The 24,750-nt window shown below is 42.8% G+C and overlaps 1 protein-coding gene across 7 annotated transcripts in view; it reads right to left on the reverse strand.

Moving 5' to 3' along the window:
- The window catches only part of TSPAN18 (tetraspanin 18), a 168,222-nt gene extending 143,730 nt beyond the window's left edge, over positions 1–24,492 (reverse strand). For 6 of the 7 annotated variants that reach the window (XM_081166602.1, XM_081166598.1, XM_081166601.1 and 3 more), the window contains exon 1: positions 24,278–24,492. The gene's annotated coding sequence lies outside the window, so the exon portion shown is untranslated. Of the gene's footprint in view, positions 1–23,135; positions 23,155–24,277 lie in introns of those variants that run through there. The other variant, XM_081166596.1, reaches the window with a different exon arrangement.
- Between the last annotated feature and the right edge of the window lie 258 nt (positions 24,493–24,750).

Raw genomic sequence — 24,750 nt, forward strand, 5'->3', positions numbered from 1 at the left:
CATCTGTTTCACCACCTCCTTACTAAGAAATTCAAAGTCTAGACAGATTCTACTTTTACTACAAGTCATAATTCTGAACTGGAGAGAGAGAGAGAGAGAGAGAGAGAGAGAGAGAGAGAGAGAGAGAGAGAGATGCTCGAGCCAGGAAGACAGATAAGAGTAGAAAATGAACAGTTTCTTTAGGGAAACCCAGGAAAGTTAATGGGATACATGGGGCTTCCAGGCAATCTCCTATCCAGACATGCTCCACACTTAACATCAACAATGCATAAACATCATGGGCTCTCAGACTGTTAGGCCTTAGAAGAAAAACATGACAACAATATGCTGCATTAGCCCAAATGACATAAAATGGAATAGTCCCCCTTTAAAGCATAGAGACAGCTCAGTGAAGCATACAGCCAGGACTGGCTTCAGGTTTCTGGGGGCCCTTGGGCACAGGGTATCAGTGAACACTCCCTACATCAGTTATACTGACTATAGGAAGAGAACTGGGTTTAGCTAATACCTGTTGCTTGAGCCACTGAACTGAGAATTTGCAGGACTAATAACCTAAAGTTAAATGGGTGGTTTATGGGTATAGAAAACCAACCTTCAGAATTCTGCTTTTTGTCCTATGCTTGCCAGACACCTTTGCCACATGAGCAAACAAGAGTCTGGTGTGGCAGAGAGCACCAGCCAATATATGCTGTTCATATTCACAATCTGTCAAATATTTGTGGGAGAGGTGGGTCCACAGGGTCTGTTTTTCACATACATGCTTGTTCCACAAAGTGGAGAGGGAGATAGTGGCATTAGCTGAAACTTTAAAATGTGGATTTGTGAACTATGTACTGACAAGAAAAATAGAAAAAAATAATGTTGACAAAAACTCTGAAAACAAAAGCAAACTATATTTTACATATACTTTGCTACAGAGAAACTGGAATTGCTATTACTTAACTCAATTACATAGCAACAGCTTGAAATACTTTGTCTTTAAAAGGACTGTTTTGTTTTAGCCCCTATAATCTGCAATTTGAAACCACCAGGCATATTTTTGTTCATCGTTCCAAAAAGGGGTGTGTGGAATTTTGATCCAAGCACAGCTCAAGTAAAGGCCCAGTGTGCACAGTACAGCTTCGAGTTTATTACAAACTATATGTGAAAGAATCCATCTGAACCAACTAAAACGTTTAGAGTTGGCCACAGCAATGGCTGCCATTTAAACCAGAGGTTGGGATGAATGATCCCATGAATCATTAAAACAATTCAATGACTCTCAGGGTTACCCTGAGATGTAGGGTAAGGCCTATTCAGTTAAACATACTGCTTGAGCAAAACCATATATTGGCAAACAAAGAGTTAATTCTTTCCTTCCAGTCTTATATAAATTGGAGCGGGGTGAAGTGGAAAGAAACTACACAATTAAATTTAACCCAATAATCATAATAAACAAACAGATCTCATTTTTATCCTGCTGCTACAAAAAAGCAAGCTGCATTGTAAAATCAGGAGTCCCAAAAGAGTACAATGCTATAACCAAACTAAACTATGCCTCAACTCTTTTCCCCACATCACAAACACAAGCCTTATCCAGTTCCAAGAACTAATTTCCCCACTTTCATTTTACAGACCCCTAGCCAATTTCTGTGGTCTAGACACAAACATCATCAGTTGTCAGATGAATTTTCCTGGGCTGCTTAAATGATTCTTCTAAGCAGCAGCCATAAAAGCAAATGAGAAGAGACAGTCTACAGGCTTGCCTTTCCTGTCCATACCCAAACATGCCCCACCCCGTTAGGCACATTCTTCCTCCCCTATCAACATCAGCTGCTATAGATCATTTCCTAAGGCCCCTTTTCCAACCTAGTTGTTGTCATTGATCTTTTTTGCAGTTGCACATGCCTTCAAACCCTGACTTTCCTCGCTACTGCTTCAAGATGAATTCTCCCGTTCTCTTTGGATTCAAAACCCTGCTTAGCCTTTCATACTGAAGAAATACTGTTAGGGTGGATCTGGGTGTTGCAGATCCATATGGTGGATGCATCTGAACAGCAAGTCAGTTGTCAATGGAGAGTGTTCAGGTAACAAGCCAGCCTTGCTCTGTCCCAATAATCCTACATGATAATGAGTGTACAACAAGTTTGTTTGTGCCATGCGGCCAGTCACCAAAGGTAATAAGCTATCTATGTGAATTCAGCTGTTGAGCAGAGACTGAATGTGGCTGCAATGTAAGGATATATGTGTATGTGTACACACAGAGACACGTACCATACAGTATATTTTTTTTAAAAAAGACTTGAAAACTTTGTCAACCTGGTACTTGGACTCAGAACAAAGCACTGATATAGACTGAATCTTTCACACGTAAAGAAACTAAGTGGCACTGATTTTCCTGGACTATAGGTGGGAACCACACACAAAAAACTGGCACATCAAGCATCAGGATTCTAGTGAAATCCTCTCCTTTACATGCTACTTTTCTAACAAACATCAGCCTCAAAAAATATTAGCAAATAAAAAGTAGAGATTTTTACAATTACACTTGCCCCTATGACCCTATGAGTGTGGTGCCATCCTATGGTAAGCATGAGTGAAAATCCTTTCTTTCTTCTTTGAAGCTATAGGGGTGAGTGGAGATAACCCCATCAGTTTTGTGATGATCCTCACATCCTCCTCAGTGCCAAAGCTAGGATGAAAGCCAGAGGGTTGAAAGGATGCTCCCTGTCTCTCTTTTCTGCAGGAGAAAGGAGCAAAGGATCCTGTAGCTATTGATTCCCGTTTAGCAGCAGCCAAAGTACATGCTCCCCGCTTTTCTGAAGGAAAGAGCAGCAGTGGGGAGGGTACTCCTGTAGCTACTACTTTGTGGTGGGGTTCTGAACTCCACTGCACATCTGCAGTGGAAGCTTGGCTACTCCCCTCCTGCAGGAAATGTTGGCAAGATTCCTTTGTTGTGGGGCAGAGATGCTTGCCTCCATCCAGCCCGCAGCAGGGAGGAACCAAGACTAGCCAAAAACTGCAGACTCCTATTGAAGTGTACTGGCAGCAAATAAAGCAGTTTCTTCACCTCTGGCAAGATCAGGATCGCTCAGCTGAGCTCAGCTCTCTCTCTCCTCTTAAATGAAGATAAGGAAATCAAATAAACAATACTAGGGTTGTAACCTCTACTGGTGAGGTTCTGTAGAGAAACATGAGAATCAGCATTGTAGGTTAAACATTCTGGAGTGCCTTATTCACATTTCTCACTCTGTATTCATTCATTCATTCATTCATTCATTCATTCATTCATTCATTCATTCATTCATTATTTTTAAAAAAAGTATTTCTAAACCACTTAATATTTAAAAATATTTAAGTGCTATACAAAAACACAACATCCATATAATAAAAGTATCATAAAAACAGATATACAACATAAAATACAATGCTGTTCAAACAGCTGCAAAGAGGATATGCACAACGTTGATGTACATTCCCAGCAACAGTGGACATGGAGCTTTTACATGTGGAGCAGAAGATCCACGTAATAAGCTTTGCCATATACTATAATGTCCATGAGGAATCAAAACTAGTAGAGAAATCTGTCACTTTTGGCTTCTTTGTTTCTTTCTTTCTTTTTGAGTCTTAAAGTCAGTGCCCCACATCTCCCCATCACTTCTGTGAATTATTTCTAAAATTCCTTATGATAATGCAACAGTGTTTTCTCCTAAAATGCATATTGACATATACATATTTTCCTAATATACACATTTTGCAAGCTATTTCCTCTAGTATAACGTGTTTTATAGCTATTTTTTACCAATATATGCTTTACTCACTTTCCCCTAGTATGCATTGTTTGGCTGAATCATAAAAACTTGAAAAGCATGAACATCAAAGGGTAGCTGTGTTTCAATTTTAACATTGTTTGGGGAAGTGCAAATTTGGCCAAACTGAATGTCTTCCTTATCCTTAAACGAAACCTTTTTTTACATGAGGGTCTTAACTGTGAGATCAGTCCAAAGCCTAGAAGCATTATCTCAAGAAAACAAACAAATTTTGATTATATAATCAAAGCGTCTCGCAACAACAAATAAAAAATATGCTCCAGATTAATGTGATAGTTCAATTCACTTCTTGCCTGTTTATTTATAAACTGGGTTATATGGAAGGGTGGGGGGATACGTATGGTGGGGGTCACATTGTGCTCCTTCTGGGGTAGTTTGTCCATCTTTGGTCCCCACCCTGCACTCACCTGTGGCTCCTAGAAACTGTCAGATTGTGACAGTAGCCATACCCTCGGAAATGACTTTAACTGGCTGGCTAAGCCAGGTGAGGGTAGCCGATGGGTCTCAAACCTTTGATGAGTTAGGGACTTCCCCTGCATGCAAAGACAGGCTCTTGCAGATTGTGTGGACCAGATCGATAGTGGGTCCAACAGTCAAGAAGGCAGTTCTGCATGTGATGTAGCCCTCTAGCTCTGCTTTCCTTTGGACCGCATTAGGGAGGCCAAGAGGGAGGTCTTGTCATCTGGGCGGCCCAGGACCTCAGGCCTGCACTCCAGGGAGGTCACTTTGGTGCTGCTAAGCAACAGTTTTACTTCACCCCCCCCCCCAGAGGCACACTCCATTGTCTCTTGAATGCCAAACAACAACATACAGTGGTACCTTGGGTTACATACGCTTCAGGTTACAGACTCCGCTAACCCAGAAATAGTACCTCAGGTTGAGAACTTTGCTTCAGGATGAGAACAGAAATTGTGCTCCGGTGGCGCGGTGGCAGCAGGAGGCCCCATTAGCTAAAGTGGTGCTTCAGGTTAAGAACAGTTTCAGGTTAAGAACGGACCTCCGAAACGAATTAAGTACTTAACCCGAGGTACCACTGTATTTATAAGCTAGTTCACTGAAGTCCATGTGATCTGTGAGCAAAATGCTGCTGCAAAATAAGAGAATATTTAAGTTTGTTCTACAGCCTGACTTGTTCACTGCAGCAGAATACATTATTGGCCAGGAAGCAGCAAGCGGCAGCATTCCCCTCTGCACCACTTAAAAGAAGCAGAACTTGCAACTCTTTGCAAGAGCAACTAAAAAGGAACAAACACAGGAATAACCCACCGGGAGCTTAAGCGAACAAAATATCACCTTAGTGTGAGACATGCACTCTATGCTAAGACATTTTCAAAGCACCACGAAAAAGAATCCTTGTAAATTTTCTAAGAATTAAAAAAAAAAGTAATGACACAGGTCTCTCCCCCCCCCTTCCTATTTTTGCTGCTTCTTAACAGAAAACGTTGTTCAAATGCGCTGAGTACGGTATTGCTCATATAACATGATGGGAACAGACAGCATCTTTTCTGGCTAGAGGTGTGGAAATTTGGTTTAGGAGGAGGACAGCTTTTGACTGTAATCATGACTGAACCTGAAGACAGTGTTGACCAATAATTATAACCTTATATATTGCATGTATACTAATGTATAATTTTCTTATAATAGCAATGGGACCCACCTGAGAGGTCTGACAAAGTCCAGCTGAAAAAAGGCCTGGATTTAAGTCTATGATAAGAAAAATATAGGTGCTTTAAAGCGGATTGTAGCACAGTGCAATTAAGAGCAGGAGGGGGTCGGAGAAAAGAAATTAGGATTTTAGCTGTGGGTGGAGGGACAATGGTTTGTATGTCAGATCTGTCCATGAACAATATGTCTACCTGTTGAGAAACAATAAACCCCTTTATCAGAGGCCAGGTGTACTCAGTCCTCAGTGCTACTCAGTCACCATAGAATCATAGAATCATAGAATAGAATCATAGAGTTGGAAGAGACCACAAGGGCCATCGAGTCCAACCCCCTGCCAATCAGGAAACACCATCAGAGCACTCCTGACATATGGTTGTCAAGCCTCTGCTTAAAGACCTCCAAAGTAGGAGACTCCACCACACTCCTTGGCAGCAAATTCCACTGTCGAACAGCTCTTACTGTCAGGAAGTTCTTCCTAATGTTTAGGTGGAATCTTCTTTCTTGTAGTTTGGATCCATTGCTCCGTGTCCGCTTCTCTGGAGCAGCAGAAAACAACCTTTCTCCCTCCTCTATGTGACATCCTTTTATATATTTAAACATGGCTATCATATCACCCCTTAACCTCCTCTTCTCCAGGCTAAACATGCCCAGCTCCCTTAGCCGTTCCTCATAAGGCATTGTTTCCAGGCCTTTGACCATTTTGGTTGCCCTCCTCTGGACACGTTCCAGTTTGTCAGTGTCCTTCTTGAATTGTGGTGCCCAGAACTGGACACAGTACTCCAGGTGTGGTCTGACCAGAGCAGAATACAGTGGCACTATTACTTCCCTTGATCTAGATGCTATACTCCTATTGATGCAGCCCAGAATTGCATTGGCTTTTTTAGCTGCCGCGTCACACTGTTGGCTCATGTCAAGTTTGTGGTCAACCAAGACTCCTAGATCCTTTTCACATGTACTGCTCTCAAGCCAAGTGTCACCCATCTTGTATTTGTGCCTCTCATTTTTTTTGCCCAAGTGCAATACTTTACATTTCTCCCTGTTAAAATTCATCTTGTTTGTTTTTGCCCAGTTCTGTAATCTGTCAAGGTCGTTTTGAAGTGTGATCCTGTCCTCTGGGGTGTTAGCCACCCCTCCCAGTTTGGTGTCATCTGCAAATTTGATCAGGATGCCCTTGAGTCCATCATCCAAGTCGTTGATAAAGATGTTGAATAAGACCGGGCCCAAGACAGAACCCTGTGGCACCCCACTAGTCACTCTTCTCCAGGATGAAGAGGAACCATTGATGAGCACCCTTTGGTTATTAATAAATAATGAACGGTAAATGAAGTGTTACTCCTCAGGGAACATTCCTGCAGATGCCCACAGCTGGACCACTGAATAAACTTCTGATAACGCATGATTGATGTGAGGGGAAATGTGGCTGGCTATAAGGCAGGTTGTAAAAACCAAAACAATCCTGCAACCAAACCTAGGTTAACAAAAAAAAATAAGTACTGTGAAGTAATTTAGAATAGCATCAACTAGGCCAGACCAGAAATTAACCAGTATTTACCTACAGATGAAATGTTAGAAAAATGTTCTTAGAAAGAAGTTATTTCTGCTGTATCCCCCCCCCCACTTTCATCCTTCCCAGTACAGTGGTACATCAGGTTAAGTACTTAATTCGTTCCGGAGGTCCGTACTTAACCTGAAACTGTTCTTAACCTGAAGCACCACTTTAGCTAATGGGGCCTCCCGCTGCCGCCGTGCCGCCAGAGCACGATTTCTGTTCTCATCCTGAAACAAAGTTCTTAACCTGAAGCACTATTTCTGGGTTAGCGGAGTCTGTAACCTGAAGCGTATGTAACCTGAAGTGTATGTAACCTGAGGTACCACTGTACACCATAATGTTTCCCATACAGAAGCCTTGAAAGCTTATGATCCTTTCCTCACCACAGTGAGGAAAGCTTTTAATCCTCTCAGACTCAGACAAACTGATGCTTTTCAATCTCCTGAGACGACATCACTCACAACTGGCATGCCCCGTCATACAACTTGAAAGCAGAGGTATCATATTTAATTGGCAAAGCACTCTGTAGTACACTTACAGGCATGGTCTGCCTAGAAAAAAATTATCTAGGCTACTAACTTGGAATATTATTAGAATGATGTTTTAAATGTTCTGACTCATGAAACAAAATTCAATATGCTAGTACCCATTTTAAAAAAATCATCCAAAAATGCTGTGGAACATTAATTAATTTTGATCGTGTAATTTGAACAATAATTCTTCAACCAGGTCTTTAGCGGATTAACAAGTTATACCCCTTTTATAAACATGCTTGTGGCAGGAGGCGAGTTTATTGGTTTGTACGGGGGAAGGGGGAGTTGTTCTTGTTTTTATTATGTATTTTGTGTTTTTATATTGTATTTGTTGTGAACCACCTTGAGATATACAGAAGAAGGGCAGTATACCCATACAAATAAATAAATAAATAAATCTGCATCCCTTTCTCACAAAAAATGCTAACAGGCATGTTCGCAACCAGTTTCTGAAGCAATTCTAACCATGCTTCCTAGGCTGCAAGGCCTGATATCATAAACACCTATACTTCAGACTCCACTGGCTTTGCAGGCATACCTACGGTGTATATAAATTCTGCCAGGCAACCCAGCTGGATAGAACAAGCTTTTACACCTAGATGAAAAGATCTCTGCCTTAGTTGTTAACTTTGTGTTGTTTTTTAAATCTATGCTCAGTTGTTCTTGTACCATTTTTAAAATTATTTTAGCTGTTTTTAAGGATATGCCTGCAAATCACCTTGGGACACTTATGTGGAAGGTGAGTCACAAATGAATAATAATAATAATAATAATAATAATAATAATAATAATAATAATAATAATAATTTTTATTTGTACCCCACCCTCCCCAGCTGGATGCGGGCTCAGAGTGGCTAACATCATCATATAAATAACACAGTACAGTGGTACCTCGGGTTAAGTACTTAATTCGTTCCGGAGGTCCGTTCTTAACCTGAAACTGTTCTTAACCTGAAACACCACTTTAGCTAATGGGGGCCTCCTGCTGCCGCTGCGCCGCAAGAGCACAATTTCTGTTCTCATCCTGAAGCAAAGTTCTTAACCCAAGGTACTATTTCTGGGTTAGCGGAGTCTGTAACCTGAAGCGTATGTAACCTGAGGTACAACTGTATACATAAAAACAGGAATCAATTAATTAAAATACATCTTAAAATTAATTCAGACAAATTAAAATCTGGGCAAATGGCAGTTATCAGGTTAGGACTGAGAGCAGTTAATAAACAAACAACAACAACAACAACTCAGATGAGAGGTTGTGCTCCACAGGTCTACATGACTCTGGTTTTATATCGATCAGACTTGCATACAAGGAAAAACTTTACACCTTCATTATGCTGTTCTTTTCTTTTCTTTTCTTTTTCTTTTGCTTGTTTAACATTTGCTGGTCATCTGTTAGTAAGGAATTAGCAAGCAGGAGTCCTTCCCACCTCAGAATAGGGCCAAAAGAGGGGGATCCAGGCCATGCCCTGCTAGACTCAGGATCTGCATCTTGACAATATTCTAGCCACATGAGTTCTAGTAAGAGTGTGGGGGGGGGGGGATAACAGCGCACAATTCCCCTGGTTCCTGTGGTTCCTGTTGCTGTGAAAATATGCATGTTGGAACTAAAGTTAATCTGCATGTTGGAATTAAAGTACTTGTTAATCTGTACTTGCTAATCTGAAATGGTCCCATGGGAGGAGCTATCACATGAAGCACTCAATATATTTTTAAGGGAAGCAATTTTTTTTACCTTTAAAAAAGTATTTCTATCTACACTGATTTCTTCAAAAGCAAAGAAGGTTTTGCATTAAAATAAATAAATTAAGGAACACAGGTGGCAGCCTCTAAGCCTTCTTGTCTTCCAGGAAAGCCCAACCGAGGATGTTGTGGGGTTTTCGGGAAAGGCAAGCATCCCTTGTAGAAAACATGCTCACACACACCCTAGTCTCCTTGAAAGGGAAGCGAAGCACAACCTTGCACCCCGCCCAGGAAAATTTCACAAAGAAATTGTCTCCCCTTTGATAACTTTTGAACGCAAATTATATTCTCAGTAACTGATTAAAATAAAGTGGGAGAAAGTTTCAGGAGAGCACTAATAAGAAGGACTGCTGGACTCCTGCAGTAAGCAGGAGGAAGAGCCAAGCAAATGGAACATGAGAGGGATGTTCTTAGGCAGGGGTAGGCAACCTAAGGCCCGTGGGCCAGATGCGGCCCAATCGCTGCCTCCGTCCAGTCCATGGACAGTCTGGGAATCAGCATGTTTTTACATGAGTAGAATATGTCCTTTTATTTAAAATGCAACTCTGGGTTATTTGTGGGGCCTGCCTGGTGTTTTTACATGAGTAGAATGTGTGCTTTTATTTAAAATGCATCTCTGGGTTATTTGTGGGGCATAGGAGTTCATTCATCCTCCCCCCCAAAAAAATATAGTCCAGCCCACCACATGATTTGAGGCTGAAAAAGATTGCTGACCCCTGTTCTTGGGTGAGATGAAGCACGCTGGGCAGAGTGAAAAGCATATTGAGGCACAAAAGAGCAAAACAATTAGCTTTATGAGGTTATTGGTCCATGAACCACTCCCTGTAAATAGCTGTGCCATTGAACTGTGGTGTGCTCCTTCCTTTTTTAGCTAATATACTACATTAAGGCTGTGGATCCAAAGCCTGCGCTGTTGCCCAAGGCCATATCAGCATATTCATTTCTTAGTTCTTATGTTTACAATTTTGGTCTGGGCTACAAGGTGATTACAGATGCCCCCTCTATGTGTGCCCATCACTGCTTTCATGGCTGCTTTCACAGAGCTGCTTTGTGAGTGTGTTCTCTGTCTTCTCTGGTTGTCTTTATCACATTTAGGGTTAAAGTTGTTGAACTATTTTTGGCAAAGTTGTTGAGTCGTTGCAAAATTTCCCCCAAAAATTGAAGTTTTTGAGCTACAGTGGTACCTCGGGTTAAGTACTTAATTCATTCCTGAGGTCCGTTCTTAACCTGAAACTGTTCTTAACCTGAAGCACCACTTTAGCTAATGGGGCCTCCTGCTGCCGCTGTGCCGCCACTGCACAATTTCTGTTCTCATCCTGAAGCAAAGTTCTTAACCAGAAGCAACAGCGAGTTAGCGTAGTCTGTAAACTGAAGCATATGTAACCTGAAGCATATGTAACCTGAGGTACCATTGTACAGTCAAATCTTGACTCCCAAATGCCAAAAACCCAAAAGTAAGTGTTCTAGTTTTCAAACGTTTTGTGGAACTCAAATGGCTTCCGAGGCGCGTTTCTCTCCCCCCCCCCCACCCCAACTGAAATTGCCAATAGCCCTTTGATTTTTGGTTTTGGAAGTGGAACAGTCTTCCGGAACGGATTACGTTTGAAAACCGAGGTTCCAAAGTTTATAAAGGAAATTTGCCATAAAAATAACACTTCCGACATGGGTTGGCATACACCTGGGTTTTCCTGGATATTTTTACCGTTTTTTTGAAATACCACCTGAATGCTATTTTCGACTGACAACTTCTGGATATGTCAGTCTGGACTTCTGGCAGCCCTTGTTCATTGCTGGCTGGTCACACAAAATGAGAGTTTTGTTTTAATTTCCTCTGGTGGGATTTGACTCTCTTTCCCATTTCTCATTATCCCGGCAAAGTATCAAGGGGGGGGTCACAGGCTTTCCCCCTGCGACAGCTCAATTGCAATTCCCATTGTTGCTTAGCCTACTGTCTTCCTTTACTCTTTCCTGACAAAAAACATTCCTCTGCAGAAGATCATTGTTCTCCAGGTAGAACAGGAAGCCTTTTCTTGGATTTTACTCCAAACATGCCTTTTCCCTAGTGAGCTGCAGAGCTGGCTGAGCATCAGGTTGGACTATCAGCCCTTCCTTCCATGTGTGTCTGCTTATCAAAAGCAGGCAGTGTGTGTTTGTAGTATAAAGGGATTTGAATCCTACCTGCAGGGATCACTGGAATGCATCAATGACTGGGGCAAAGTTTGGTGAAGATTGTGTCTATTGGCTGTGTTGCGTGTGTTTGGGGCATGGAGGGGATTGGATGAACTTGGAATGTATTTCTCTATTACCCTTCCAAAGCCCCAGTTCCTTCCATGTATGTGTGTGTGTGTCACCAATAAATTCTTATGTACAATATTTTCTCCAGCTGTTGTGGATGCTCAGCTAATGTCCACCAGCGTCACTATATTCTGTGCGGTTTAAAGTGGAATTATTTTCCTTTCCACTTTGCAGCTGGAAGTGCATAAGATTCCAGCTACACTATGCCAAATTAGTGGGTTGCTGATATAACAGCAGGATTGTCCAGAAATGTATATGCAATTATTTTCTACATATCTGTGTTATAAGTTACTCTACGCTTTCAGAGGGGTGGGTTTTTGATTACCAGAGCTGTGGGACAGAAGAAACATGTGAGTGTGTGCTCACATTACAGGAAATGGAGCCTCTCTGGATACACTTCCAACTACCGGTATCTTAAAAAACGATGACCTGCTACCAGACTAAAGTGCCACGGTCACCCATTTCTTTTGGCAATGGGAACCATCTGCAGCAATTTAAGATAAGGAATCTACCTAAGAATGACATCTCAATTTTGCTTGAACATTAAAAGTGACTTTCTAAAGAGGGGCAATCTTCCATGCTGGTTTTAGTTTAGAAACTGATTTGTAAGTCAGTGCAGTGTTTTTATGAGGAAAAGATCTAAGAGAAAAGTAGACTGTACTTTTTAAAACAAGAAACAAATGACCTCTAGTTTAACAAATAATGCTTTTACATAACCATTTGGCATGGGCAAATTTTCTATGCTACTCAAAGCAGCTCACTAAATTGCATAATAATAATAATAATAATAATAATAATAATAATAATAATAATAATAATAATCAACCTTCTCTGAAAGAAGACAAATGAGATAAGTTTTATTCCATGCTGCAATGCAACCTCATTTTGTATCTTTGAAATTTTGTGTCTGGAGACAGTTGCCAACTCATTAATAAAGAAACTCAAAGGAAAAAGGAAACCAGAGGCTCCCCTCTCCACTGCCCACACCAAATAAAATCTTTTTCTCAGTTCCGAACCTCAGATGAATGCAGCTGGGTAATTCCACAATTCTGATGACAACATCTTCTCTTGGAGCATGCCTGACACTAAAGCGAATTAAAATTAAAAATCCAACTAATAGGAGAACCGCTGTTTCTTAATGGTGGCATAGGAGGGTTTTCACCAGGTGAAGTGCTTTTACAGTCAGTGCCTCCCTGCCCTCTACATTTCATGCCAGAGCAAGAGCCAGGTACTGAAATGGACTGCAGGTGAAGTCCTTACCTCCCTTCACTGGGAGGAATTTCCAATACTGATTTACCCTCTATCATTCTCCGATCCCCGCGATGTCATGGGGGCTGCCTCCATTAAGGCAGATATGAACTGGAAACCTCAAATCACACTCTTCTGGGCCTATGTAAGGTTCCTCACTAGCCTAGTTTTCTTTTTGAACCTGTTAATTCAAATGCCCCCTTCAATTCATTTCCCCTCAGGCCTCTTATGTCTAGATCATCTTCCCATTAAGCCTTCCAGCGCTCAGTGTCCCTGACTGCCTTGCTGCAGTTTTCCTGTTTATAGAACATACAGCACCTCTTATCTGCAAGAGATTTTTCAAAAACATTATGACCTTTCATGTTATTCTTTTTAAAAAACAGAAACTGTACAGTTTATCAACATTCCATTGCTGATTCCTTCACTTTACTACGGACTAAGAAGTGCACATCCCAGCAGCACAGCTAATGCCAAGGGACAGAAGATACCCTGGAAATGTTATTTTAGTTTGAAGCCAGTTTTTAGCCAATAATATACACTGTAGACTCATTTAAACCCACATGAAAGGCTTGATTATTATTTTTTAATGTTATGAAGCCCCATGTAGCTAAATAAGGCAAAGTGCAAAAAGCTGAAGTACCGTGTTATTTGCTCTATAAGACTCACTTTTTCCCTCCTAAAAAGTAAGGGGAAATGTGTGTGCATCTTATGGAGTGCATGCAGGCTGCGTGGCTATCACAGAAGCCAGAAAAGCAAGAGGGTTTGTTGCTTTCACTGCGCAGCGATCCCTCTTGCTGTTCTGGCTTCTGAGATGCAGAATATTTTTTTTTCTTGTTTTCCTCCTCCAAAAACTAGGTGCATCTTGTGGTCTGGTACATCTTATAGAGTGAAAAATACGGTAATTTGCTTGCTATCATTAATCCTAACACATGGCAGGGTCAAAAATACATGAAACCAGGGCTTTGACGATTTCTGCAGCATGTCCATTTGCACTAGAATGTACATGTGGGCCCTGCAACAAAATATTGCATAGTGCTCCTGTTCAGGATTTCAGCCAGCCAGCCATGCCTTCTTCAGAGATGTACCATTCATTCCCTGTTCCACCCATTACTGTTTTCCCCACCCCTCACTCAGCAGCATTCCATGGCTATGAACATGCTCAGTCCTCACTTGACTTTAGGTGGGTTCATTCACACACACCCAGGGTGTTTTCTCTGAAGAATTTGCATACTTCTGCAAACTTTGGAGTTCCCCCAAGCATGCAGAAACCTCCCTATCTTGTGTCTGTGTGCTGCCATTCTGACTAAATAAGCAGCGGAACTCATGCCTGAATATTGGAAATAAAGGCAGTGGTCTGCAGTTGAAGTGGCATAATGCCCAGTTTTAAGCAGGGCAGTTTTGATCCTATTGCTATACGCAACATTTTTACAGTCCTGGTTTATCTGCAGAATTTAAAACTGCCCTCCTCACACTCACACACCCTTATATCTTCTTACAGCTATTACGGACTTGCTTTTTTGAAAGGGTTTTGATGTATGACAGTTAAGTGCCAAAAGAATTTTAGAAGTGAATAGTAAAGACGCTGCACTGCCTGAATGTATCTACATAATATTATTATTGTGGAAAATATACTAAGCTTACAGAATGGCAGCATGCCAGTTCCTGAAATGTGACTCTCTCAGGGTATCTCAGTTTAAGCTGTAACATATGTGTTCTGTGGCAAAGAACAGAAATTAAAATGTGCTATTGGCTTCATGGCCAACGTACATACTGGTTGTCTTCCTTAGATGAAGATTATCAGCTCCGTCTTGTTATTCTTAGGTGGCTGAGGCCTTTTGGCAAAATGTACTCAGAGGCTGAGTGCTAACAGATTACCAATTATAAATTCAGCAGGATTAGTGCATGTTCAAATAGATCTAGCTGGGTTTGCTCCAGACCTCTTTGATGCCATTAAAAAGTTTTTTAAAAAAAATGCTTAACACCTTTTCAGATAAAACATCAACTTTAAAAGGAATACACTGGTACCTCAGTTCTCAAATGTAATTGGTTCCGGAAGACCGTTCGACTTCTGAAACATTCAAAAACCGAGGGACAAAGGGCTGGCTACAAGTTCAATTGGAAAAATTGAAAAACACGCAGCAGAAGCTGTTTGACTTCCAAGGCACGTTCGAAAATGGAAGCAATTACTTCTGGGTTTTCGGCATTTGAAAATGGAAATGTTTGGCTCAAAAACCGAGGTACCACTGTATACCTAAACAGGAAGTTTTTACTTGCCTTCTAAAAAGATGCAGAGCTTCTAAAATACATACTTGCCTTATGAAAGCGAAAATATGTTCAGGGAGTGCTATAAAGCATAACAGACTTGTTATGGTCTAGAGCAGGGGTCAGTAAACTAAGGCCCAGGGGCCGGATCAGGCCCAATTGCCTTCAGGATCCAGTCCACGGACTGTCCGTGGATCGGCATGGGGATCCTGTTCGTTTAAGCTGCTCCATCCCCCCCCACACACACACGCCATTCCTCCCTCCCTTCTCCTGGCTTCTCCCTGCCTTGCCTAGAGGAGGAAGGGGGCTGGGCTGAGCGGGCTGAGTGCCATTTTAAAAGTCAGTCCTTTTGTGCCGCTCATCTTCCCTCTGCCACCACCCTGGTGCTCCTGTGGGCTAGAGAGCAGAGCGGATGAGCTCCCTCTGCCTACCCATGAGACGCAGTGGCAGCAGCCCCTGGGAAGGTAAGCACAGCGGCTGGGGCTGGGGCTGGGGGGTGGGGAGGACTACTTGCCCCCTTTGCCTCTTCTTACATCTGCCCCCCCCCCGAGCTGCTTCTCCGGCCCACCACGAGGTCTGAGGGACAGTGGACTGGGCTGCGGCTAAAAAAATTTGCCGACCCCTGCTCTAGAGTAGCCTTCCCAATTTGGTGCCCTCCAAATGTTTTAGACTCATTGCAATAATATGTAACCCCGCCATTAGCCCATGAGCTCAAATGTACAATGATAGCACTGAAAAAAGCGAGTTGTGAATTGCTATACTGAGTTTAAGGAGACCTATCCTAAAATTAGTTGGTAAAAAAACAACAACAAACAAAACCTGATGGAAAGACTTGGAAAACTGAAAAATCTTAATGTTGCAGGAATCAAAGTGACTCCACAAAATGCTCTTTATACAATGTAAGAATATTAGAACGGATGACTTAGTATCATATAGTTGAAGGCAGTACATGCCATCCAAAACCACCAAATACATGTGTTTGTGGTGCTGGTTGAGCGCCCAACCAAGTGTCATCTCTTTCTAGCAGACCTTGGTTTATTGTTGATCAAACTCTGGTATGTGTCTAGGGACATTGCGTGGGATATTGGGAGAGGTAGCCCCAGAACTGGGAAGGTTTGTCACTACCAACATCAAGAGACACAATGATACAAAATTGCAGCAACAACACGCTCATGTAACTGCCCAACTGATACAATTTTGAGATGTGTACCTACAGACTGCTCAGGCAGCATGTGCTATGGCTTTAAGTTATGTTATTGCCACAATTGTTTCAGGTAATTCATAACGCTTAATTATTGGTGATGAAGTCAACAACCTATAATTATTGCACTGTTATGCTTTATACAACTGTTACAGTGGTGTTGAATGTTAATGGCACAATATGCTGCTTTATGTTTTTAAGAACCTGCAAGGTCAATTAGCCCTCAGACACCATTCTTGTACATTTATGATTATGATTATTATTAACCCTGGTTACTTCTTTGCAACTACACTGTTTTACTGAAAAGGTTTCATTTCCTTTTTTTTAATCTGCCAATTGTGTTAATGTGTCATGCTTAATGCCATCCAGCAGGTATTTTATTTTTAAGGCTTGTTGGGGTGCATTTACCACCTGAACTGGACTGATATATTTTTTTATTGATCAATTTTTCTAGTGATGGATAGTTAAACCTCTAATTGCAATCCTTTCTATGGAGGAGAACCAGCAGTCCTCTGTCAACCATGACTGTCCGATGTGGCTCTTCCAGTTTTCCTACAACAGGTTGAGAGAAGGCAGGACTAGAGAAAATTAAATAAAATAGACAAATCTGATTATTTATCCTGAAGTAAAATGGATATTCTTCGTAGAGAGATCTTTATTTGATAGAAATCTGTTAGCTATTTATCAGCTTAAACTCATTATCTGCACACATGGTCTTCGAATGGTGTGTGTATATGTTTTTAAATTGGGCAAGTATTTGCTGGTGAAATGCCATCCAAGTGCTGGTGAAATGTCCCTCCAAGTGCCAGTAACTGGGAGGAGAGGAAGAGTGGGTAGAGCATGTTCTTTTTTCATATTAAGTGAAGTGCTACCACAATGAAAGCCATACTAGGTTTAACCATTAAAGAATCCAGTATCACACAACAAGGCAATGTGAATGCTTAAATATTAAGCTGATGAGAGAAGGAAAGGAAGACATTCATTGATAGAAATAGCCATAAAAAGGTAAAGGACCCCTGACAGTTAAGTCCAGTCGCAAACGACTCTGGGGTGCGGCATTCATCTCGCTTTACTGGCCGAGGGAGCTGACGTTTGTCCACAGACAGTTTTTCCGGGTCATGTGGCCAGCATGACTAAGCTGCTTCTGGCAAAACCAGAGCAGCGCACAGAAACGCTGTTTACCTTCCTGCCGGAGCAGTACCTATTTATCTACTTGCACTTTGACGTGCTTTCAAACTGCTAGGTTGGTAGGAGCTGGGACCGAGCAATGGGAGCTCACCCCCGTCACGGGAATTTGAAATAGCCATACAAAGTGCTATTTCATTTTTTCATCCTGTTGTTCCAGCAGGAGACTTACAGCAGATAACTTACACACATGGGATTGACTTTTGGCTGCGCATCTACATGCATAGTGTGCAAACTGCTAATCTTATATGCAGCCACATTCATATCCTAAAATGAACTCAAATCTAGGAAGTTCCAAAACCTCACCACAGATGCAATTCATGCATAAATAATGTAAATATTCAGCATTTAATAGGCATAGAGAGGTGCAAGTTTCACATCCACAATACCTGATAAAATCATCTCAAGAATGATCAAAACACAGATACTGCACAGCTTACTGATGTACTTAAAAGCATAGAGTGACTTCACTTCCCACAAATCCAATATACATCCTGGAAAAAACATGGACACACTTGGTAAGTTGAACCAAGCTAATTTTGGCAGGACTAAGGACCCAGAAGCTTTCTAAGGAATAGCTATGATGGAAAACCAGACAGCCAGTTTTTTCTGATGCATGAAAAACTGTAAATTGGCAGGCCTGAATGGCAGAACTAAGCTACAAAAATACATAACCCAACTATCATCATCTGTTTACTAGGACCAGTTCCATGGAATAAGCCTATTTTAAATCCTTCTCAGCTATCTACTCACCTCTTATAGTAGCTGAGCAAAAGGGGAGGACACCTTATTGATCTAATACAATTACAATTCAGCAGGGGAGACTAAACAGAAGGTTTGTTGCAGGATGTTAAAATGTAACAACCCAAACTGTCTAATGAAGTGGCCCAAAAGAAAACAAGTGAACTAAAGTAACAGAGGCAGATGTTGCTCTTGTTTTCAGCTGCTTCACTCCTTTCCATACATACCTTTTCAGTTGCTTAAAATGGAGGTAAAGCAAAGTGTATTAAATCATGTTTTCAATTAAACATATACAGATATAGAACTTGGCAGGAAGTTTAGGACTGATCAGCAGTTTCATAAGCGTGCCTCAATTATTCCCCCCCCCCATCTCTTCTCCCTAGCCCAAAAACTGTAACACTAAGCAACAAGCCAAACATGATATCATCCTGGGATAAAGACATTGTAAGAGAGGCAGAGAAAAACAGGAGGCTCTTAGAACCAGCCCTTGTATGCTCTTTAAAAAGTTATATTTTACTCGTGGCATTTAAAAATACAATAATGACAAAATGAGTGGGACATAGGAGGTCTTCAGCTGCCATATTTGGATTTATACCCTTAACTGAAACATTTTAATTCCCTCCCAATGACCTGTCTCCAGATTATTTTGGTGCCCTCCAATCTATAATTGTTGTGAGCAATGTTCTGTTTAAGATCCTTCCCTCAAATGGAGCGATATACTTATGCCATGCTTTACAGAGAATTGTCACTCGAAACATGGCATGATGATATGACTCATGAGGTTTGAATGCCTCACCTGAAATTCAGGAATATCATACATCACTGCATCAGTCGATATATGGCACGATATTGGCTGTATAGAGCCAAGTGACCTTGTAACAAACTGAAGACTCTTATTACCCTGCTACTTTGCAGGATCCTCTTCTTCTGCCCACAGACACCCTCAAAACAACCCCCCAAGCAAACTGACATATAGCCACTGCATGTGAGAGTGTGTGAATATACCAAGAGATGTTTCCTCCCATCTGCTCTAGTTCCTTCATTGTGTATCACCTAGTATCAACTGAAGGGGCTCAGGCAAGTGGAGGACTGGTGGCCACTGGGGTTGGTGGAATGGTGGGCAGTGAAGCTAATGGCAGGATAACTCGGTGGTAATAAAAGGCAGATCAAGAAACTGGATGCATTTCCCATTCACACCTCTTTCTTAGGCAACTTGCTTCATCCTTTACTACTGACTACACTGTGTGAGGCACACAGGAGTTGGGTGTTGGACAGCATCTGGAGGACCAAAGGTTCACCACCCCCTGTACCAAATATTGGCAGCCTTGGGAGCTCTGGCTCTAAGTGACAGCAGTAGCACCCTGTTCTTTATCCACATCCTGGGTCTTTCATTATATCTGTTAGAAATGCCAGAAATCATGTGACAATAAAGTATTCCCCCTCAAGTGGAAAATATAGACATGAACATTCAGCCCAGGCTTGAATTTTCTGAGAACTGGAAACATTCCACCAAAATTTAAAGTTTTACAGTGCAAGATCATAAGAAAATCAGGATTTCTCCTCCCCCTCACCCATTTCATTTCTGTTAAATAGCTGTTTCATTTTATAGTAATTGTGCTGTTCAGTACACAAATCACCCATTTCATTTCTATTAAATAGCTTTTTTGTTTTAAAGTAATTCTGTTGTATAGTACATCAGCAATGTACAACATAAACAGCACTTTAGCTGCAATAAATACTAAAATATTAACTGCCTTCTAGGGACCATCAAAATTTTGAATAATCATCAAGGACGCACAAGCACTCTGAGGAAATCCAAGCAGAAAGTAGATCTTTACAGCAAAATGTACAGTTTCCAGCAGAAAGATTTGAAAGTTCTTATTTATAGCAATGCAAGCTTGGTTTCATCCATAGGGACACAATCCAATCCCTCCACTTTGCACTGCTCTGGGGTGTGTGTAGCAGGGTTGGACTGAGCTGTGATGTTTCTCTACCCAGCCCTATTGCCCTCTGTTGACATCGAGCTCCCCCTTCTGCCCACCAAAGAGGAGGGAGAAAGTGATGTAGTCAGCTGCTCTCCACAGGTAGCAACCAGCAATAAGCCCTGAAAAAATGGTGTGGAGAGGGGCCAAGCCACCCCAGGATCTGTCAGATCCCAAGCCAACCCCACAACCATCATGTGACTACCTTGGGACCAATTAGGACCTGATTACTGCAACAACTCTATATGAATGAGCTGTGGGCTTTTATGCTCCTCTGCCCTCTGCCCATTTGCACACTTAAGGAAGATCAGTAGCTTTTACCAGAGCTTTGCATAACATCTAAATTGGGGGGGAGGGACTGTCGTTTCTTTAAAGCAGGGGTGGAAAACCTGCAGCTCAAGAACCACAAGTGGCCCTTGCGCGAACTTCATGGGAGGGAGAAAAAGAGAATGGGAGGAGAAAACCAGGAAGGACGGAAGCCATGTTGCATCGAGGAATGGAAGGTGTGGGGAGGAACCCCCAGCAACTGATGAGTTTGGTACTGTGATAAGAGTGAACTGCCCTTCCTCTGCAGGCAGCTGGATGAGGAAGAAGGGAGGGAGGGAGAAGAAAGGGAGAGAGGGAAGGGTGGACGGCCTTGCCATTTTTGGTTCTGGTCCCACTTGCCACTGGCCCCTGACAGATTATACCCAAGGGAATGCAATCTGTGAAAGAAAGAAAAATGAATGATTTGCCCACTCCTAGTTTATAAAGTATACATTAAATTATAGTTAGCAAGAGCAAGCCAAGATCAAACCATGGTTTCATGCTTGTTCTCACTAATTAGAATTTTTTTAAAAAATCACAATTCTCCACATCTGGACTTTACACATGACTGTAGTTACTTTAGAATTAGAAAAGGAAGCTTACAGTCTCCTCTGATGCACAAAAGAGAGGTGGGGGACAGTGTAAAAGCCCAGTGTTTGCCAAAGCTCATTTATAGTGGGAACCCATGATTTCCCATTTTGTCTAGACTGGGCAGCTGCAAACAGGATGTGAAACCCTAGTTTTACATAGGTTTCCAAACTAAAGTTTACATATAGTTAAGGATTACATCTGCATCAAGCAAACCATAGTTAAGACAGTTTTTCTCTTCAGCTTCTCTGCTTGCAAGGTGTGAAGTAGATTTCTCCCTATATGTCCCTACTGGGGGAATGCTTAAACTCTGCATGCAGAACCATAGTTTCATCTGTAGTTATAGCAACATCAGCTATAGTTAGCATTAATCATTATTAAGTGCTGTGGGTGCACAGGATTGATAAGTTTATAAATATGCAGGAAGGCATTTAAAAGTCATCTAAGTCTGTATCAATGCCCATTCATTTTAAAGCCATTTGCCATATGATGAAACATGTTCAGTCTAGCAAGAAAATAATGTATTATAAAGCAGAATCACATATTTATACGTTTCCATAAGTTGTCAAGTGAGAAATACCATCAGATGGCAAAGTACCCTAGAACTCCCAGAGAGATGTCAGTCCAACATAGCTTTTAAAAATCTCTAAGGATGGAAAATGAACATCTTTCCCAAAGTACAATGTTTCAATAATTCTGCAACCATTACCTAGTAGCAGATAACAGTGGTGCCCTTCCTGGACTGTACCACTTTGGACTAATGGAAAGATTCAAAGGTGTCAGTACGCTCCTATTTTAATTTTAAACAATCTTCCTCATACATGGGAAGCTATTCCACAAGGGAGAAAGCTAGGTTAACTTCCTTTTCTCCAGCATTCCAACCTTGGCATGTGTACAGTCTCTTTTTCATATATGGGATCATTCAAACTTATAGACACCTGCAGCCCGAAGTGGTTCAGCCAAACCTGTTTCTTCATAATTGAATAAGCTCTCAGGCAAGATATACAATACACCCCCCAAGGAAGAAACTGCTCCACTGCCCAACAAATCTTATAACAGATTTTTCCAGATGTTTAACCTTTGCCTGTTCCCCTAACCTGAGTGGCAAGTGCCAAGAATAATAGCACATTGTTTCAGAATATTGCAATATCATGACAAATGCAGTGACATACAGTAGAATCAGAACAGATTCCAAGAGTTAAAAGGAGAACAATCAATATACTAAAAGAAAGAGGAAATGTTCTGTGAACTACAGCTGATAATAAAAATTCCAGCTTTAAACAAATGTATCGCACTAGAATAACATTTTTCTAAAATAAGGCAGTGTCAGCTGGATACTTTGCTAAAACAATGGTTTGGTTGCTGCACAGATCAGTTTTCTTTTTAGTTATTTCTTGCATATTAGGAAAAGATAAACAACACATTTGGTACATGACTTGTATCAGATATTTAGGCAACTGAGCTGCCTGGATCATTGGAAATTTTCCAAGTTACAGTGTGCCCAGAACTAAGAGTAGGAATATTTATTAACAAAAGGTTCAAAATCCTCCTGGTAAATCTATAAGAAAACTCTGTATACAGCTACTTCTCTTGCAAAATAAGAAAGCAATGCAAAGTGAGAGCATTAAAGGAGACAACCCACTAATCTGATCTTTGATGATAAGACAACACACTAAGTTAAGCACAGATATGAATTTGTCTCCTTTGAGACAGGAGATCACCCACTGAGATAGTCGTCTTGAGGAAATGTTTTACTATGATCTGCAAGTTTAGTTTGGCTTGGATTACCTAAAACCTTTCAGCACATCTTTTCTGTTATCATCAAACACAGGGACAGAAAGCTAACTGGAAAGAAGGCACGTACACCTGAATTGAGGGGTGGAGGAGGGAAGGAGAGAGAGAGACACCCAGCATGGTCCAGTAATTCAACATCCCAAAAAGCTTCCATGCAAAAGGACATGAAATAGAGTATTCTGTTGCTTCCCCCCAACACTCCCTGTCTGGGAAGGAGGACAGTAGCACATTTCTCACCTGTTTCCACTTCCCACCTAGCACAGGTTGTAAACATCCTCCTGATTCTGTTGGGGTGGGTGAGATGGAACGAACTACACAGCCCGCTCCACCCCTTCTTTAAAAATAAACAAATAACAGGACTAAAGAAGGTGCAAGGAAGACCAGCATGAGTTCAAGATGGATGAACACCCTCATGATGGACATAAGCAAAAAAGAAGGGAGCGCTGAAAGGAGCAGAAGCTGTTCCCCCCAAAGCAGGACTTAGGAGGGCACAGCACCAAACTTCACATCTGGGGAAGTTTCGCAAGAGATGCGCTGCATCCAGGGACACTGAAGGGAACTGAATCAAGGAAGCAGGAGGAAGCAGCCCTTGGGGGAGAGCAGCAGTGCAGGGCATTTGAAGGGGGAAGAGGGGTTCTTCAATAAAGGGACCCCAAGTGAGGGGAAAGCACCCCAGTATTTAGAGGGTGCCCAAAGCCTCAGAGCCAGGACTACAGCACCCCCAGTGACCAGAATGCTATGGTCCACTGGCGAAGGGGGACCCTGTGTAGATGTGTCTGTGTGTGGAGTTGAAGATGTTTAATGGAGAAGGAATCCGCATCCTAACGCTTGGGAACACTGAAAGAGCCAAAACCCCGAGTGAGTGAGTCGCGTGAGTGTTTAAGACTAGCTGAGGCGAACAGGAGCACCCAAACCACCATTTGGGGGTGAGCAATAAAGCTACTGGAACTCTATGGGCATTTAAATGAGGGCTTCTTCAACCCCCTCAGGCAGTGGCGTAGCGTGGGTTGTCAGCACCCGGGGCAAGGCAAGTAATTTGTGCCCCTAACCCGTGGATTTGCGCCCCCTAACCCGTGGATTTGCGCCCCCTAACCCCCAGATGTTGCGCCCGGTGCGGCCGGGCCCCCCTGCACCCCCCACGCTACGCCACTGCCCTCAGGGGCGGTGTGAGACCCAGAGCCGGAGAGGAGGCTGAATGGCGGGGCGGCAGCAGCAGCTGAGGCAAAACCGGCCCTGCCGCCGTGTGGAGGCTTCCAAAGGGGGCGCTTTCGGCACGCGGGTTGGCGGGGCGAGGGGGGGGGGAGCGAGTCGCGGCCGCCGCCGCCGCCACGCGGAGCTGAGGCGCTCGAGGCGGGGCCAAGCGGGAGTCCCGGGCTTACCCTCGGAGCAGCGGGAGGCAGCCCAGCCGCGTTAGCTCGCTTTCCTCCGCGTCGGCAGCTTCTTCAGAGCAGCTGAGGTAACTTTCCCAGGAGCCGAGAGGCCGGCGGCAGCGACAGCGCCTCTTCGCAGGCGGCGCCCAAGTTGCAGCCCGAGCTTCCCCGGCGCTCGAGGTGGCGCGAGGCAGTGCGGCGAGCTCGGACGCTGCAGCCGCCGCTCGGCGCTCCTTCGCTGCGTGTGCCGAGATCCCTTTGCCCGCAGCAGCCGGGAGAGCTGGAGTCGCCAGCTCCAGCCAGCCGCGGCTCCACCTCCCAGCCCATGCCCCCTCCCTATCTCCCCCCTCCCCTGCCGCCATCCCTTTCCCTCCCAGGCGCCGTGCCTTCCCTTCCTCGCGCTGCATTGTTCCCTCGCTGTGCAGAGGAGCAGGCGCGTCTCTCGGCTCTGCGGGCACACGCGCCTCCTGCTCTGGGTTCTT

Source organism: Podarcis bocagei (genome assembly GCF_964188305.1).
Source record: "Podarcis bocagei genome assembly, chromosome: 1".
Lineage (NCBI taxonomy): Eukaryota > Metazoa > Chordata > Lepidosauria > Squamata > Lacertidae > Podarcis > Podarcis bocagei.